Below are 16673 nucleotides of genomic sequence, written 5' to 3' on the forward strand. Positions count from 1 at the left end.
GCAGCAGACAAGAGCATTCTTAAACAGCAACGGGAAATCCTGGCCTGCAAGACAACTTTATAAACATAAAATAGGAATGAACCACTACCTGTGGTTCATAACAGTATCCCCTCCTTAAGGGTGAGCTCTGAGCACCCCATGACACCCACGGGGAACATAAACAGAAGTATGACATAAAATACATAACCAAAATGCAAAAGTGGAAATGAGCCACAGCCGTGGCTCATAACAATCCTGCAATATAAAACAAAAATGAACTCCATGTAAAAATGTGTGTGTACAATACAATACAAATGTGTATTTACTTACCAGATCCAGACTCTCCGATGCCTCCTTTTCCACAAGAGTGGGAGAATCCGGATCCAGATTACACTGTGACCTTATCCTTGGCTCTTGCTCTAAAGTGATTTTCATGAGGTCATAATACCACAGCGTTGGCTTGTAGACCTCATCCGTGCCGTCTCTTGAACGTTGTGAATACATGTACTTCTTGTAATCCTATAAAAACACTGATAGCTGTTCCTGGCTCTACTGTATCTGATCAGCTGGTCATATGCCCGATTCCTCTGTGTCCTGTTGGCATAGTCCACACTTATTACACACCACAGGCACTCGTTCTCGTGATACAATTCAATTAATCCAGACCAGAATTTGCGATTTTCCTCTGCTGACATATTTGTGGGAAAAATATTACACACAATTTATCTACAAAGTACAAGTGTAATGTACACACCTATGTCATACAACCTGTATAGTAACGCACAAACAGCAACTTGAATTATGAGCTCCCAGCGGAAAATAGAAACCCATCTCGAGCGCCGTTACACATTATTACACACTGTAATCCCCATTACACATTATTACACACTGTAATGCCCATTACACACTATTACACACCATAATGCCCTTTATACATTATTACACACCGCAAAGCCCATTACACATTTATTACACACCGTAATGCCCATTAGACATTATTACACACCGTAATGCCCTTTATACATTATTACACACCGTAATGCCCATTACTCATTATTACACACCATAATGCCCATTACACATTATTACCCACCGAAATGCCCATTATACATTATTACGCACTGTAATGCCCCTTATACATTATTACATACCGTAATGCCCATTACACATTATTTCACACCATAATGCCCATTAGACATTATTACACATTACACACCGTAATGACCATTACACATTATTACACACTGTAATGCCCATTACACATTATTACACAGCGTAAAGCCCATTACACATTAATACACACCGTAATGCCCAATACACATTATTACACACCGTAATGCCCATTACACATTATTACACACTGTAATGCCCATTACACATTATTATACACCGTAATGTTCATTAAACATTATTACACAGTGTTATGCCCATTACACATTATTACACACTGTAATGCACATTACACATTATTACACACCGTAATGCCCATTACACAGCGTAATGCACATTACACACTATTACACACCGTAATGCCCATTACACATTATTACACACCGTAAAGCCCATTACACATTATTACACACCGTAATGCCCATTATACATTATTACACACTGTAATGCCCCTTATACATTATTACATACCGTAATGCCCATTACACATTATTACACACCATAATGCCCATTAGACATTATTACACACCGTAATGACCATTACACATTATTACACACCGTAATGCCCATTACACATTATTACACACCGTAATGCCCATTACACATTATTACACAGTGTAAAGCCCATTACACATTAATACACAACGTAATGCCCATTACACATTACACACCGTAATGCCCATTACACATTATTACACACCGTAATGTTCATTACACATTATTGCACAATGTTATGCCCATTACACATTATTACACACTGTAATGCACATTACACACCGTAATGCCCATTACACATTATTACACACTGTAATGCCCCTTATACATTATTACTTACCGTAATGCCCATTACACATTATTACACACCGTAATGACCATTACACATTATTACACACCGTAATGCCCATTACACATTATTACACACTGTAATGCCCATTACACATTATTACACAGCGTAAAGCCCATTACACATTATTACACAGTGTAAAGCCCATTACACATTATTACACACTGTAATGCCCATTACACATTATTACACACTGTAATGCCCATTACACATTATTACACAGCGTAAAGCCCATTACACATTAATACACACCGTAATGCCCATTACACATTACACACCGTAATGCCCATTACACATTATTACACACCGTAATGTTCATTACACATTATTACACAGTGTTATGCCCATTACACATTATTACACACTGTAATGCACATTACACATTATTACGCAGCGTAATGCACATTACACACTATTACACACCGTAATGTTCATTACACATTATTACACACCGTAATGTTCATTACACATTATTACACAGTGTTATGCCCATTACACATTATTACACACTGTAATGCACATTACACATTATTACACACCGTAATGCCCATTACACATTATTACACAGCGTAATGCACATTACACACTATTACACACCGTAATGCCCATTACACATTATTACACACCGTAAAGCCCATTACACATTATTACACACTGTTATGCCTATTACACATTATTACACACCGTAATGCCCATTACACATTATTACACACCGTAATGCCCATTACACATTATTATACACCGTAATGCCCATTACACATTATTATACACCGTAATATCCATTACACATTATTACACAGCGTAATGTTCATTACACATTATTACACACCTGTAATGCCCATTACACATTATTACACACCTGTAATGCCCATTACACATTATTACACACCTGTAATGCCCATTGCACATTATTATTATTAGATATGAGCGGGTTGGGTTCCTTGAGAACTGAATCCCCCGAACTTCATGCTCTGAGCCTGGATCCAAATCTGGCTCGGGACTTCTAACCAAACTTGGAAACCAGAATGAGGCAAAACATCATCATCCTACTGTCAGATTCCCGCGGGATTTGGATTCCATATAAACATCCACATGTCTCTGCCATTTTCACTCCAGACTTGGAGAGTGAGGGAGACAGACCTCTGTCTCTCTCTGTGGGTGGTGGCATTGGGTGGGGTTAGTGTGTGCTCTGTAGGGGTGCTGCTGCAGTCACTGTGGTGTACCTGTGCTGTGTTAGGGGTGCTGTCCTGTCACTGGTGTTTCATGTGCTGCAGCTGTACATGGGTGTTGCTGTCCTGGCTGTCACTGTGTTATACATGGGGCAGGGGCACTGTCCTCATGTATGCTGTAAAATATAGGGGTGCTGCTGGCCCAGTATGTTATAAAAATTCAGAGGTGCAGTTGTTAAAAATTAAAAGCACACTGCTGTATGCTGTAAAATATAGGGGTGTTGCTGTTCAAATAATATTACACCGGCCCTCTATGCTCTAAGTATACAGGTGTGCTGTGAAAATAAAGGGGCACTGTTCTGTGTGCTGTAATAATAAAGGGGTGCTGTCCTGTGAAATGGAGAACAATTTGGAGGTAAAAATTGTGGCAGATAAGGAACCACTTCCAGTTCCTATTACTAGTGCTGAAGCTGCTGCTGCCACCAGTCATGACATTGACAATTTAATTCCATCAACTTCTTCTGCTAAGGCCGATGCCCAATGTCATAGAGGGCATGTAAAATCCAAGAAGCAAAAATAAATAATCAGAAAAAAAAGAAATTGAGGAGAAACATATAATTGGCAATATGCCATTCACAACACGAAGTGACAAGGAAAGGCTAAGGCCTTGGCCTAAGTTCATGACTGGTGGCTCAGCTTCTCATGAAGATGGAAACCCTTCTCTCTCTTGAAAAATTAAAAAAATTAAGCTTGTTAAAGCACAGGAAAATACAACTGTGCATTCAGAGATATCACAAATCCCCAAGGAGAGTCCAAGTGTGTCCGCGGTTGTGATGTCTAGGACTGACCTTCCCAAGACTATATGGAAAGAAGAGGCTCCTACCACCATTTGCACGCCCCCCTGCAAGTGCTGGGAAGAGCACCGCCAGTCCAGTTGCTTATATTGAGATTGAGGATGGCACTGTAGACGTACACCAGGATGAGGAGGATGTAGGTGTAGCTGGCTCTGAAGAGGACCTGGACCAACCGAAGGTGTAGGTGCTGGAGTAAGGTGAGAACAGGGAGGACGATGAAAGTTCAATTTCATATATTTATTTAAGGAGAATAATTCCAATAATGAACTAAATGACAATCAGTCACCGAATGTAAACTGACGTACTGCAATGAATGGCATAATAATAAATAGGAACAGTATTATAAATGCATTGAAGAAATGTTCATACAACTGAGTTCAAACAAGCTTGAGAATGAATGAAGAATTGTCCAAATGAAGCAATGATTGGTCCCAAACTGTAAGGAGTGTTAACTGGATATTGTAGACATAAATTAATAACTGTAGAGACTTGTACTAAAGCTTAAAGGTTAAACTGGAATTCTGTGAAGAATTGTCCTTGAATGAAGCAACAATGAAGATATAATACTGAAAAGAATACTTGCAGGCTGTGAAGATAACACTTGAAGCACTGTGTTAGGTGCAGCGGTGTTCGGCCATGCCCTGACAGAGCAGTGGTCACGGCCGCCGCGCCTCTCTCTTCCCCTGCACGCACGGCACCTAGCAATGCCGGGACGCCGTGCGTGCGATAGCCGCCAGGTCCCTGGCAACGTTAGGACGCCGTGCGTGCAAGGCCGCCGGGTCCATAGCAACGGGGACGCCACAGGTGGACCGCGTTCCCCATTGCTAAGATAGATTAATTAGTTGCTCGTGCAGCAGGGCAGCTGCACGGCAACTAGTAATTAGGGTGTGTGGGCTGGTCTTACTGGCCTTCCTGCTATTGGCCAGCAGGGCCTTTTTATGGGAGCCAGCACACTGCAGCCCCGCCGGTGATAGCTTCCTGTATGCTGTTCCTGCCTTGCAGACCTCTGTTCCTGGTCAGCTGTATCTGGTCGATCTTGCTCCCTGCCCTCTTGTATTTTGGAGTTCCGAAGCCGGTCCTGGGAATCCTTCTAGTCCTTGCAAACCTGTTGCTGTCATCTGGGGTTCTCGCCCGGTTTCGTGAGTAGCGGCTTCTGCCGCGTGTTGCGGCCTGGGCCGCTAGTATTACGTTATTTTGAGTTGGTGCATTTGCGGAGGTTTCCGCTTTCACTGTCCTCCCCGGAACTCGGCGGTGCCATGTGGGGGAGTGGACAGTGGTATCCTTTGTAGTTCTTTTCCTTTGGCGGTGTGTCGCACATACGTTTAGTTTTTAGGTAGTTTTTAGCCCCTAGCTTGGTTGCTTAAGTTAGAGGTCCCCTTGTGATTACCCTGTCTCAGTTCACGCTTTGTCTCTCTTTAAGACCTGGTGGGGGCATCGGAGTTGTGCAGACCTAATCCGCCCTTCAAATGCGGCTGCCATGGGCCCAAGAAACCATAGTCATTCAGGCGTGAATTGACAACACGGGTAAAACAACGGAGGTAGGGTGCTAGGGGCTATTTCCTTCCTATTTCCCAATCCCAGCATCCCGTCCTGGTGCTAAGGACTCACTGCATAAGATCTCCCCCATCCTGAGCCTCAGGATCGTAACATTATCACCGACCCACAAAAAAAAAAGGGGGTATAATTTTTTTTTCCCGTTGTATTGGTGGACCTAGAAATTCGGCCTCATGAATCCGGCAGTTTTAGGGCCAAATCCCAGTCAGCTTTTGGTCAACCAAATTCAGGAACTAACTCAGATGGTTCAGGACCTTACTCTTTGGGTGAGATCGCAGGAAGATCTTTTGCAAGCCTCCCCAAGTATGGTTACAGAACCTGAAATGCATTTGCCTGACCGTTTTTCGGGTAACCGAAAAGATTTCTTTAATTTTAAGGAAGCTTGTAAGCTTTATTTTCATTTAAGGCCCCGTTCCTCTGGTACTAAGTCTCAATGAGTCGGGATTGTTATGTCTTTACTCCAAGGTGATCCACAGACCTGGGCGTTTGGGCTAAGTTCGGATGATGCTGCCTTGTTATCAGTAGACGCCTTTTTTAAGTCCTTAGGTCTGTTATATGAGGACCCAGATAGAGAAGCATCAGCTGAGAGCCACCTTAAGCAAGGAAAAAATCCAGCAGAGGTGTATTGTACCGAATTTCGCCGTTGGTCAAACGACTGTGGCTGGAATGACCCGGCCCTGCGCAGTCAGTTTCGCCTCGGTTTATCTGAAGTTATTAAAGACAGTCTCCTTCAGTACCCCGCTCCTGAGACTCTAGACAAACTCATGGAGCTCGCTATTAAAATTGATCGTCATCTCCGAGAGCGGAGGGCTGAAAGAGGAACAACTTTTAGGCCTAGTCCATGTGTATATATTTTTCCTGAGGACGTCGAGGAGCCCATGCAAATGGGTCTCTCCCGGTTGTCCCCAGAGGAAGGAACCAGAAGGTTAAATTCTGGTCTTTGTCTGTATTGTGGTGGTAAGGGACATATCGCACGTAACTGCCCGAACAAGCTGGGAAACGCTCTGACCAAGTGAATTGTGAGGGGGTTCACTTGGGTCTGCAGTTAATCTCCTCTAATGATTCTCTATTAGTTCCTGTAAAGATTTCCTTTGGCAGCCTCAGTTCGTTGGTGTCGGCCTTCGTCGATAGTGGAGCTGCAGGAAATTTCATGGATTTAGGTTGGGCTAAGGCTTTAGGTATTCCACAGATACCCTTGGATAAACCTATCACCATGCACGGCTTGGATGGTGGTCCGCTTTCCAATGGGGTTATTACTCACCACACACCTCCAGTACTGCTGACAATGGGGGCCCTACATTCAGAAAAAATAGAATTTTACCTTACACATTGTCCGGCAGTTCCTGTAGTTTTGGGTCACCCCTGGCTTGCCTTTCATAATCCCACCATAGATTGGCTGTCTGTGGAGATTTCCCAATGGGGTCCTTTTTGTGTTAAGGAGTGTATTTCCCATCCAGTCCGGGTTGCGGCAGTTACCCCAGAACTTATTCCTTTGGAATATCAGGATTTTGCAGATGTTTTCTCCAAGGGTAACGCATACGTTTTGCCTCCTCATCGGTTCTATGACTGCGCTATTGATTTAGTTCCAGGTGCCACTTTACCTAAGGGGAGATTATATGACCTGTCCGGGCCAGAAACCATGGCTATGGATAATTATATTCAGGAGAGCCTGAAAAAAGGCTTCATTAAGCCCCTGAAATCTCCTTTGAGTGCAGGATTCTTTTTTGTTGATAAAAAAGATGGGTCGCTCAGACCAAGTACTGATTTTCGGGCTCTGAATAAAATTTCTGGTAAAAACACCCCTTGCCATTGATTTCAGTACTTTTTGATCAGTTACGCTCTGCCATTATCTTCTCTAAGATCGATCTTAGAGGAGCTTACAATCTCATCCGAATAAGATCTGGGGATGAGTGGAAGACGGCTTTCAGCACACAGTCGGGTCATTATGAATACCTGGTGATGCCGTTTGGGTTGTCAAATGCTCCTGCGGTATTTCAAGACCTCATCAACGATGTTCTCCATGACTTTCTTGGGAAGTTCGTAGTCGTTTATTTAGACGACATTTTGATTTACTCTGAGTCTATGGAACAACATATTACCCATGTGCGTCTGGTCCTTCAAAAACTACGGGAGAATCATTTATACGCTAAACTAGAGAAATGTGATTTTCACATCACGGAAGTGTCCTTCTTGGGGTATATTATTTCTCCCCAGGGGTTTTTCATGGAATCGAAAAAACTCCAGGCCATCCTTAATTGGGCGCAACCCACGAATTTAAAAGCAATTCAGCGCTTTTTAGGGTTTGCTAATTATTATAGGCGTTTCATTAATTCCTTTTCTGATTTGGTCGCTCCTATAGTAGCATTGACTAAAAAAGGAGCGGACCCTTCCTCCAATTGGTCGCCTGAAGCGGAGTCTGCCTTTCTGGCCTTGAAGCAAGCCTTTGTCTCAGCTCCTGATCTCAGGCACCCTAACCCGGAGCTCCCCTTTATAGTCGAGGTAGATGCCTCAGAGGTTGTAGTGGGGGCTATTCTTTCTCAGGAAGATCCGGAGTCTCAGGAATTACACCCTTGTGCCTTCATGTGCAGGAAATTCTCCCCTGCAGAATCCAACTATGATGTTGGTAATCGAGAATTGCTGGCAGTTAAATGGGCTTTCGAGGAGTGGAGGCATTGGCTGGAGGCATACCATTACAGTGTTTACTGACCATAAGAACCTGCAGTATATTGAGTCAGCTAAACGGCTTAATGCTCGGCAGGCACGTTGGGCATTGTTTTTAATTCGTTTCAGGTTTATCACCACCTTCAGGCCCGGTTCCAAGAATACGAAAGCTGATGCCCTGTCGCGTTGTTTTCTTCCGGTTCACAATAACCATCCTGCTACTACCCCCATAGTTCCATCATCTGTCATCCGGGCAGGCCTCACACAGGATTTATTTACTCAGTCCAGCTTCAACGGCAGGCTCCCAAACTTACTCCTGCTGATCGTCTCTTCATCCCTGAATTTCTGAGAGGCAATGTTTTAGCGGAATTTCATGACAACAAAGTCTCTGGTCATCCAGGTATGACTAAGACCTTGGAGTTAGTCTTTAGCTCGGTGTGGTGGCCTAGTCTTTCTAAAGATGTAAGGGAATTTGTCCATTCCTGTCAGGTTATGCACGGCATAAGGTTTCTCGTTCTTTGCCGATTGGGCAACTCATACCTTTAGCCGTTGCTCTCAGGCCATGGTCACATATATCCATGGATTTCGTGGTGGACCTTCCTCTTTCAGCCAGATTTCGAGTCATTTGGGTGGTAGTAGATCGTTTTAGTAAGATGGCTCACTTCATTGCTCTTCCCCGATTACCCTCTGCTCAAGGGTTGGCAGTCTTGTTTCTCCGCCATGTGTTCAGGCTCCATGGGTTGCCCAGGGATATTGTCTCTGATCGGGGTCCGCAATTCATCGCCCGTTTCTGGAAACGTTTTTGTGCCTCATTAAATATGAAACTCTCTTTAACATCTGGGTACCATCCACAATCTAACGGACAAACCAAACGAGTTAATCAGTCATTAAAACAGTATTTACGGTTGTATTCGGCCAAACTTCAGAATGATTAGTCTGAATTTCTTCCTTTAGCTGAATTTGCCTATAATAACTCTTGTCATTCTTCCACCAAGGAGTCCCCATTCTCTTCGGTCTTTGGCTTTCATCCTAGAGCCAAATCTTTTTTCCCTCATTCTCCAGTCTCCTCGTTGACCTTAACCTCCCATCTCAGAACGATTTGGAGAAAGGTGCACTTTGCCCTTAAGAAAGCTGCCTTCCGAGAAAATAAATTTTCTGATAGGCTCCGACGTCCTTGCACTTTTAAGGTGGGAGATAAGGTGTGGTTGTCAACTCGCAACATCAAGCTCCGACAACCCTCGGCTAGATTGGGACCCAAATTTATTGGACCATTCCTTATTATTAAGAAAGTCAACCCAGTTGTTTTTCGGCTACGTTTGCCGAGATCACTCAAAATTGGCAATACTTTTTACTGTTCCCTTTTGAAACAGTATTTTTCTTCCAGGAGATTTCCTCGGAGGACTTCCTGGGTTAGAGTTCCGGTGGATGTTCAGGGGCAACAAGAGTTCTTGGTGGAGAAGGTTTTAGATTCTAAGCTTTCTCGTGGCCGGCTTTATTTTTTGGTCCACTGGAAAGGTTATGGCCCTGAAGAAAGGTCTTGGGTGTTGGATAAGGATTTACATGCTCCTAAACTTAAGAAGATATTCTTTCAGGAGTTTCCTCAGAAACCCGGCTCTAGGGGTTCTTTAACCCCTCCTCAAGGGGGATGGGGTACTGTTAGGTGCGGCAGTGTTCGGCCGTGCCCTGACAGAGCAGCGGTCACGGCCGCCACGCCTCTCTCTCTCCCTGCTTCCACACGGCGCCTAGCAATGCCGGGACGCCGTGCGCACGATAGCTGCCGGGTCCCTGGCAACACTAGGGCGCCGTGCGTGCAGGGCCGCCGGGTCCATGGCAACGGGGACGCCACAGGTGGACCGCGTTCCACGTTGCCATAAGATTACTCACCTGTTCTCCCCTGGTCGTGCAGCAAGGCAGCTGCACGACATTTATCAATTAAGCTCTGTACTGCCATTGGAGGGTTCCCTGTTATATGCCTCCACAGTGTCTCACACAAATGCCGGTGATAGCTTCCTGTATGCTGTTCCTGCCTTGTAGAAGTTTGTTCTTGGTCAGCTGCATCTGGTCGATCCTGCTCCCTTCCCTCTAGTATTTGCATTTCTTTGAGTTGGTGCTTTTGCAGAGGTTTCCGCTTTCACTGTCCTCCCCGGAACTCGGTGGTGCTGTGTGGGGGAGTGGACAGTGGTATCCTTTGTAGTTCTTTTTCCTTTGGCGGCGTGCTGCACATACGTTTAGTTTTTAGGTAGTTAGTAGCCCCTAGCTTGGTTGTTTCCGTTAGAGGTCCCCTTGTTATTACCCTGTCTCAGTTCACACTTTGTCTCCCTTTAAGACCTGGGGCATCGGAGTTGGGCAGACCTAATCCGCCCTTCAAACGCGGCTGCCGTGGGCCCAAGAAACCAGTCATTCAGGCGTGAATTGACAACACGGGTAAGACAACGGAGGTAGGGTGCTAGGGGCTATTTCCATTCCATTTCCCTATCCCTACATCACGTCCTGGTGCTCTGGACTCACTGCATAAGATCTCCCCTGTCCTGAGCATCTGGATCGTAACACTATCTTCATGAAAAACCAAGTAGGGGTTCTGGTGTGACAATGCCCCCAATTCTGACACACGACTTGCTGATGCCAAGGCCAACAGTGTGACAGCCTTCCATGTAAGACACTTTACATCTAGCTCCTGTAAAGGCTCAAGCCAATCCGATTGCAGGAACTGTAACACCACATTAAGATCCCAAGGTGCCATAGGGCGGTTGGATTTGAAGAACCCCTTTCAAGAATGTCTGAACCTCAGGGAGAGCAGCCAATTGTTTCTGAAAGAAAATGGACAAGGCCGAAATCTGGACCGTTATGGAGCCTAGGTGTAGGCCCACATCCACACTAGCTTGCAGAAAGAAGAGGAAACGCCCCAGTTTAAACTCTACCACAGGAAACTTTTTGGATTCACACCAAGATACATGCTTAGATGTTACTCCCTTCCTAGCTTGGATCAGAGTAGGAATCACCCTGTTTAGAATCTCCTTCCAAGCTAAGATCTGGCGCTCAACTTCCATGCCATCAAACGTAGCTGTGGTAAGTCTTGATAAACAAACAGCCCCTGTTGCAGAAGGTCCTCACAAAGAAATGAGGCCTCGGATCCTCTATGAGTAATTCCAGAAGATCCGCGTACCAAGCCCTTCTTGGCTAGTCCGGAGCAATGAGGATCGCCTGAAGCCTTGTTCTTTTGATTCTACTGACAATCCTTGGGATGAGTAGAAGTGGAGGGAACACATATACTAACTGAAACAACCACAGAGTTACCAGCGCATCCACGGCCACTGCTTGCAGGTATCTCGACCTGGAACGGTACCGCCTGAGCTTCTTGTTGAGACGAGAGGCCATTATGTCTATCTGAGGTACTCCCCACTGGCTTGTAACCTCCGCAAACACCTCCAGGTGGAGGCACCACTCTCCTAGATGGAGATTGTGTCTGCTGAGGAAGTCTGCTTCCCAGTAGTCCACTTCTGGAATGAAGATTGACGACAGAGCCAATGCATGTCTTTCTGCCCAGAGAATAATTCTTGTTACCTCCGACAGTGCAGCTCTGCTCTTCGTTCCGCCCTGTCGGTTTATGTAGGTCACCGCCGTTACATTGTCCGACTGAACCTGAATGTCTTGATCTCTTAGAAGATATGCCGCTTGTAGAAGGGCATTGTATACTGCCCTTAGTTCCAGAATGTTTATTGGAAGGATGGCTTCCTGACTTGACCACTTTCCTTGGAAGTTTTCCCCCTGGGGTGACTGCTCCCCAACCTCTAAGGTTTGCATATGTGGTTAGAAGAATCCAATTTTCAATCCCAAATCTGTGGCCTACGATCAGGTGAGAAGTCTGCAGCCACCAGAGAAGTGAAATTCTGGCTTTCAGTGACAGGCGTATCCGCTGGTGCATGTGAAGATGTGATCTGGACCACTTGTCCAGGAGATCCAGCTGGAAGAATCTTGCATGGAATCTTTCGTACTGCAGTGCCTTGTAGGAGGCTACCATCTTCCTCAGAAGGCGAATGCACTGATGAACCGATACCCGGGCTGGCTTCAGGACATCCTGGACCATTGACTGGATCACCAACACTTTTTCCAATGGAAGAAACACTCTCTGAACTTCCATGTCGAGTATCATCCCTAAGAAGGGAAGTCTCCTTGTTTGCTCCAAACGTGTTTTTGGAAGGTTCAGAATCCATCCATGATCCTGAAGTAGATGAGTTGAGAGAGTAGTACTCTGCAACAACCTTTCCCTGGAAAATGCTTTTATCAGTAAATCGTCCAGATATGGAATTATGTTCACTCCCTGCTTGCGGAGGAGCATCATCTCTGCCATGACCTTGGTGAATACCCTCGGTGCAGTAGAGGCCAAATGGCAGTGCCTGGAACTGATAGAGACAGTCCTGTAGTGCAAACCTTAGATAAGCCTGGTGAGGCTGCCAGATCGGAATGTGAAGATACGCATCCTTGATATTAAGGGATACCAGGAATTCCCCCTCCTCCAGACCTGAGATTACTGCTCTGAGACTGAATCTTGAATTTCAATACCCTCAAGGGTTCAATGATTTTAGGTTCAATATCGGTCTTACCGAACCGCCCAGTTTCGGTACCACAGATTGGAGTAATAACCACTGTTCTGTAGTTGAGGTGGAACTGGAACAATGACTTGTGTTTGCACCAATTTTTGAATAGCCTCCTGCAGGATTGTACTGTCCTCCTGAGAAGCTGGTAAACCTGATTTGATGAATCTGTGAGGTGGGAGTTATTGAAACTCCCGTCTGTATCCCTGGGCAATATCTTTTACCCAGGGGTCTAGGCATGATGTCGCCCAGATGTGACTGAAATCTTTTAACCTTGCTCCCACCTGCCTGGTCTCCAGGCAATGAGGTCCACCGTCATGCTCAAGGTTTTGAGGAAGCAGAACCTGAGGTCTGTTCCTGGGAACCTGTCACTGCCAGTTTTCTGGATTTTCCTCAACCTCCTCTAAAGGAAGTGGAGGAACCCTGGGACTGATTTTTAAACTTTGCAGCCCAAAAGAACTGCAGTGTAGGTGTAGGATATGATTTCCTAGCTTGTGTAGTTGCGAAAGAAAGATATGTCGACTTACCTGCAGCTGCCTTGGATATCCACGTAACAGGGCCTCACCTGTGAAGAGCAGGATCTCCACTTTTCTTGGATTCTGTGTTAACAGTCCATTGGCTTAGCCACAGTCCCCTGCATGCCGAAACTGCCACAGTTGTGGCCCTTGCATTAAGCAGGCCAATTTCCTTCATGGCCTCCACCATGAAGCCTGCGGAATCCTGTATGTGATGTAAAAAGATGTCAATGTCACTCCCATTTATGGACTCTAAATCATCTAGTAAGGTGCCTGAGGTGCCACTTTACTATGGCCCTAGAAGTCCACGCACAAGCAATAGTGGGTCTGTGAGCCACTCCTGTAGCAGTGTATAGTGATTTGAGCGTAGTCTCAATCTTGTGGTCAGCCGGATCCTATAAGGAGGCTGTACCAGGAACAGGTAAAACAACTTTATTTGACAATCTAGACACAGACGCGTCCACAATAGGTGGGTTTTCCCACTTCTTCCTATACTCCTGAGGGAAAGGGAAAGAAATGAGCAGCCTCTTAGGGATTTGGAATTTTTTCTCTGGGTTTTCCCAGGTTCCTTCAAATAGGGAGTTTAACTCCTTTGATGCAGGGAAGGTAACCGAGGATTTCTTATTTACTTTAAAATAATATTCCTCTTCCTGAACAGGAACCTTCTCAGTTATCTGCAAAATATCCCTAATGGCCGCAATCATAGCTTGTACCCCTCGGGCAGGAGCTGCATCTCCCCCCAGATCCACCTCACCATCCCCTGTATATGAGGCGTCGGTATCAGTGTCAGCATGCATTATCTGGGCCAGTGTAGGCTTTTGTGGACATGTGGGTGGGGTGAGAGGCGCAGTTGTGGGGGCTGAATCCTTATTCATCAGATCCTCCACAGATTCTCAAAAACTGCGTCTCTCAGTATGGGATAATCTGGTACAGATATTTGATATCATACCCTTTATGGAGTCCACCCAAACGGGTTCAGACCCAGAAGCCTGAGGTGTACTGTTTTGAGTACACAGCAGGGACTCCCCTGGAGAAGATAACACTCTGCAGTACTAGACACACAGGGGGTCATTGTGACCCGTTCGCTCGCTGCTTTTTGTTACAGTCGAGCAATTGGGTCCCTACTGCGCATGCACCAGCCAGCCGAAGGCCGTATCAGGGATGCGATTGCCTCTGCCTGATTGACAGGCAGAGGCAGTCGCTGGGCGGGAGGGGGCGGAATCGAGGCATTTGGTCGCCGTTTTGTGGGAGCGGTCCGGCCAATGCAGGCGTGGCTGTACCAAACGGGTGGTGGGCCGCAGCTGCAGAGCGATGACAAGCTCTCGGCTAAAGCTGTGCTGGCCGGGAGCGATGCCTTAGCACTTCTGTGGGGGGCCGGCAATGACATGCGGGGCGGACTAGCCCTGTGCTGGGCGTCCCCCCGCATGTCAGTGTGATTTATCGTAGCTGTGCTAAATTTAGCACAGCTACGATCAACTCAGAATGACCCTCACAGTCCCTTGACATGGTAATGTGGGATATATGCGCACACACACACAGGAAAATGTCAGTTTCCCCCAGAGTACCTTCAGAGAGTCACAGAGTATGAGGAACCAGCCACACAGCACCCTATCTGGCTAATAGTATAAAAGCCTGGCACTGACTAATTAACCTTAATAGGGCAGCCAGTACCATTTAATTACACTCCCCCCTCTATTACTCCCGGGTACTGCAGAGGTATGCTGGAGTTGTCTGGAGGGGCAGCGCTTCTCTGTCAGCATCCTGTAGTGAGATCTGCAGGGAGAAAATGGCGCTGGTGAGCTGCTGGGTCTGCCCTGAGTGGAAGCCCCGCCCCCCATCTAATGGCGCGCGGCTTCCCACACTTTTGTTTATACTGGCCTTGTGGTATTATGTCTGACAGCGGGACACAGCCCCAGTCAGACCAACGTAGGGTAGTCTTGCTGGCTCAGAACGCCCCTCATAGCGCTGACATACAGTTAATATGTTGCTGAGCCTTCCTGGAGTGCAGCCTGAAACCAGAGCTGCGCTCCCACCATTGTGCCGCCATACCCACTACTCTTCAGTCTTCTGGCTCTGTAGGGGTGGCGGCGTGCTGCTGGAGTGTGCGGTCGCCATGGTGGGGCTTGCGGACATATCCCTCAGGAACTCAGTGTCCTATCAGCGGAGTAATGGAGCCAGTAACTGTGTATTAATTCGCCCATTCTCCCCCCTAAGTCCCACGAAGCCGGCAGACTGGTGCCAAACAGCCTCCTGTAAAAAATTAGACTCTAGAAAACAATAAAACTAAGAAAACTCCTAGGAGCTCCCCTAGCTGTGACCACTGAGTCTGGTAGGAGGGGCACAGAGGGAGGAGCCAGCCCACATTGTGAAACTTTTAAAGTGCCCATGGCTCCTAGTGGACCTCTATGACATAAGAGAAATATCCTTTAAAGCAGAAACAATTCAGGGTTTCAGTTTTGCAGATAAGTAAAACAGATACATATCAGGAGCCAAAAGCCTATGGGGGTCATTCAGACCAAGCCGCAATAGCGCCGCGCAGCAGTTTGCTGGTGGTGGCAAAATGCACGTGCACAGCGGCTGCGCAGACACACATTGTGGTCGCATCCCTAGGGGTAAATGCGGGCGGGCCAGGACCATTTTCCGGGGGGCTGCGTGATGTCACATCTGGGTTCATCTCTGATTACCCCCTATAAGCTTCCAGAGTGCACCTCATATCTCATCTTTTCCAAGTTACTACAAATGATATGAGATCGGTAGCAGCACTACTTTCAGGATTATTACACAGAACACACATAAAGGCTGACACAGCAAATAACAGTAACACATACAAGGGATTAGACATAAGGAAGCATAATAATCATTCTCTTGGTGTTTAACATAGCCTACGTTGTATCTCTCTTTCCGGACACAAGTCTGCAGAGGTGGAAAGACCTGCTGGTGAGAAAATTGTCAACTCAAGCGGAACGTGACCCGTCAACAGCTCCTCCTTCATTTTCTCCAGCAACTGGGGCTGCGAGGAAAAGGATAACATTTCCGAGCCCACTCGCTGGACACAAAAGTAACAATGCAAGTGACACATTAACAGGAAATTGTTTCTGTCACCATAGCGACAATTATCTGGAAATAAGATAATACACAGACACATAAAAAGACTCAACGGAAATCTTTCGTTTTTAAACAACTTTATTTCATATCTTTAATACACAGATTTTTCTCTATATTTTAAAATTAAAAAATACTTTAGTCTGCACAACATGGATAAAATATCCTTTAAAGCACAGAAACAATTCAAGTAACATTATAGTATTGCAGGTAAGTAAAACAGATCAGGAGAG

At 45.9% G+C, this 16673-nt stretch overlaps 1 protein-coding gene across 1 annotated transcript in view; it reads left to right on the top strand.

Moving 5' to 3' along the window:
• LOC134984257 (zinc finger protein 208-like) overlaps positions 1-16673 on the top strand; it is a 276214-nt gene that overhangs the window by 56000 nt on the left and 203541 nt on the right. The gene's annotated exons all lie outside the window — the stretch shown is intronic.

This window comes from Pseudophryne corroboree (assembly GCF_028390025.1).
Source record: "Pseudophryne corroboree isolate aPseCor3 chromosome 3 unlocalized genomic scaffold, aPseCor3.hap2 SUPER_3_unloc_45, whole genome shotgun sequence".
In the NCBI taxonomy this organism is placed as follows: Eukaryota; Metazoa; Chordata; class Amphibia; order Anura; family Myobatrachidae; genus Pseudophryne; species Pseudophryne corroboree.